Here is a 3,475-nt window from a genome sequence, read left to right as displayed (position 1 = left end):
GGAATGAGATGACTATGCTGTGTTGGGAGACAGGCCACCCTGGGAACAACAAGCAAATAGGACAGACTGGAAAGTACCTAGAATCTCAGGACACAGGGTTGTACCTGTGGGCAGGCTGTGCTTGTCCTCACATGCCCATTCCAAGTTCTGACTGTGGCAGTTCCCTGTCCAGATCAAGCTGGCTGGCATGGTCTATGAACCCTGCCCACTGGCCAGCCTGCGTCCTGTGCCCAGGCCCGCAGGGGACGTGGCAGAAAGCCAGGTCACTGGGGGACAGGAAGCTGGATGTTTCTTTTGCCTCTAAATGTGCTGTGTACACAGACCCCCGTCACCACTCAGATGCCCAGAATCGAGGTGACAAGTGACAAAGCTGTCTGTCTCCAGCCCAGACATCCCTCCCTCATCTCTGTCATCATCATCTCTCAGTCTGTGACCACTGTCAGGAAGAGACTGACTGCATCTCAGGTCCCCAGCGACACGTCCAACACGTGGCCTTGGGCTGTGCAGGGGTTGCCCGAGCATGGCACGGCCCACCCTCAGTGAGTGTCTGGGGTCCACGTGCCTCGGCCTTGACTCAGAGCACACTCTGGATGGGGCCGCGTCCCCGCGGTGAGGTGGAGTCTGTCTGGAGGGGACCAGACCAGAGCCGCATGTGCTTTTATGTGACTCCGGCAGCACAAGGTGGCTTCGCACCCTGCTGTCAAATTCAGTTCCACAAAGCACTGTCTCTACCGAACAGTGATCGTCCCAGTAACAGACCAGAACTGGCCCTTTTAGGCGCCAGGACCGTGGCCCGCCTCATGGTTTACAATGGAATCGGCGCAGATCGCTGCGCCCCCCGTTACAGGGGACCTCACGTCCAAGACCTGCTCTCTCAGCAGCTCCCAGGGATCACTGCAGTGTCACACACGACAGACGCCATGCCGTCCACCGCGTCTCAGGCTGACTCATTTTATACCCGGGACGTTGTACTTTTGACCTCTCCCCCCACTGCGTCCGCCACACATCTCCATTCTCTGTATCTGCGACCTCTTTATTTTTAAGAGTCCATGTATGAGTGAGATCGTATGGTATTTGTCTTTGTCTGTCTGACTTAACGCCACTTAGCACAGCGCCCTCCCTCAGGGTCCCCCACGTTGCGGCAATGGCAGGGTTCCACTCTCTTTATGGCTGGGTGATGTTCCAGATCGCGTCTGGATATGTACCACATTCTCCATATCCATTCGCCCACTGAACTCTTACGTCCGCATCAGCAGCGTGGGACAACAGCTGTGCCGCCTCACAGGCTGTGGATTGCCACGTGCACACTGCATTGTCCTTGGCCCTCCCTATGTACCTCTCGGTGGAATTACAGGACCCGGACAGAGGTGACAGGAAGGGCTTCGGAAGAGGCCAACCTCCTCCACCCCACGTGTTCCTCTTCCTTCGCCTGATTCTCCACTGAAAGCGGGGAAGTGTCACGGCTGGACGACATGAGCTCTGAGGCCCCTTCCACCTGGAAGCCCAGCACTGCCTATTACGGGGGAGAAAATGAAACAAAACGAAACCCCCAGGGAGCCGGTGCTGTGCAGTAACACAGGAAGTGACCTCATCAGTTCTAAGCAGGCCACAAGCACAAGTGACTGTCATGTCATCGAACCCAAAGTAATGAGAGTCTCACAGCCCAAGTGGGAAGGGCCTGAGCACCCCGGGTGAGGTGTGCGCAGGTCCCAGAGGGCGGAAGTGGCGGGGCAGGTGCCAGAGGGACCCTTCCCCCCCTGGTCTCCTCTGGTGGCCGGTGGCTGCGTCACTCGCGTCCGGTCCCGCGTCTCCGCATGGCTCCTCCCTGCGTCTGTCTACACCTCCCTCTAGTAAGGTCGCCAGTCGCTGGGATTAGGGCCCACCCTAATGACACCTTAACGCGGGCATCTGCAGAGGCCCTATTTCCAGAGAAGTTCACTCTCGGGACTCCAGCTGCTGTTTTTCTTCATAATTAAATCGTATCTCCCATTGATAGAAGCCACGAAAAAGCCTGAGGCCCCCGCCGTCACAGCATTTGGGTGCAATGGCAGAGCTCCGGGTGAGCAGGAGCCTGCTGGAATCACGGCGGTTCTTGAAGGGAGAGGAAACCCCCTTAGTAAACGGCTGCCGGAGATGAACCCAGCGGCAGCACAAAGGTCAAGGCTCCATCAGGCAAGCGCCAAGGCCGAGAGGCCGGAAGCGGAAGCGCCAAGACCTAGCTGACTGACAGCAGCGGTGGGGCGTGGGGCGGAGCCAAGGGCTGGAGGCGGGGCCGCAAGGCAGGGCGCTCCTGGTTGGCTGTCGTGGGCGGGCCCTCGCCTCCTGATTGGTTGGCCTTCGCGCTTCCATTTCCGGACCTCGGGGCCTTTAGACGCGGGTTCGCTGAGGGCGGCGGCCTCATGGTCCCTGTGGGATTCTCCACGTGACCTGCACTAGCAACAGCACCCAGCTGTGAGGACGGCCCCTAACGTTGTGGTCACTTGCAATATGGCGGAAAAATTTTTTTAATTAAGAACAGTTCAAAAGCACTGAGCGTGTGTTTCTGCTACTTGTACGGCCACCACGCCGTACGCGTAGAGGGCTCTGACTGACGTTATTTTCCACATCGCTGTGCCTATTCTGGGGACAGGATTCACTCACAGCGGTGTCGCCGTGCAACAGCAGTGTCCGTCAAGGAGACCGGCGTGCGCGTTAGCAACCCCCGCGGGGAGCCGCAGAGAGCACGTGGCTGGGACGAGAGCCGACGTCGCCGGAGAAGGCCGGGGCCATTATGGGTGCCTGTCCCCAGAGCCGGAGGAGCTTGGAAGCCAACGGCCCCTCCTGTGGGAGCTGGGCCCCCGCAGACGCCCTCCGCAGGGAACCCATGGTTGGTGGAAACCTCTCCAGGCCCCCCTAGGAGACGCCATGGCCAACAGACGGGGACCTGGACCCCAGGCTTGCGTCGGAGGCACCAGCCGGCTGGCGATGCAGACTGGGACCAGCCCATCGCACAGACTGGGGCACTATAACTTGGCAGCAAACCTCTTGGGAAACAGCTGGAGGAACCCTCTGAGAACTGTGAGCGATGGGGGACTACGATACAGGACAGCATGAATGCCAAGGCGTTAGAATGGAGCCGAGAGTGAGCAGTTGGGGAGTGTCCTGGTTTCAGGGCTCCTGAAAAAGCAGCAGATGACGGGCGAGTCACCACGAGAGTCCCGAGGGAGAACGTGGGTGGGCATTTCTGGGCAGGCTGGGAGTGTGCGGGCGGGCTGATGACTGCGCTTCAGTCAGTTAGGCCAACTCGTAATAAACTTTGGGCGAGCGTCTGCCTCCCATTTTGCTGTGATTGTCCTTAGAACGCCGAGTACTTAATGCCTCCTGGTTCCAAGATCTGGGGACTACTTGTTAATGTCAGGACAACAGAAAAGCCCTTCTCATCACAACTACGGCACGAATCAGCTTTGAAGCTGGTGCAATCCCAACAGTTACGCTA

Source organism: Pteropus alecto, unplaced genomic scaffold (genome assembly GCF_000325575.1).
Source record: "Pteropus alecto unplaced genomic scaffold, ASM32557v1 scaffold214, whole genome shotgun sequence".
In the NCBI taxonomy this organism is placed as follows: Eukaryota; Metazoa; Chordata; class Mammalia; order Chiroptera; family Pteropodidae; genus Pteropus; species Pteropus alecto.
The sequence above is the reverse complement of the archived record's forward strand: the minus strand, read 5'-3'. Positions refer to the sequence as shown.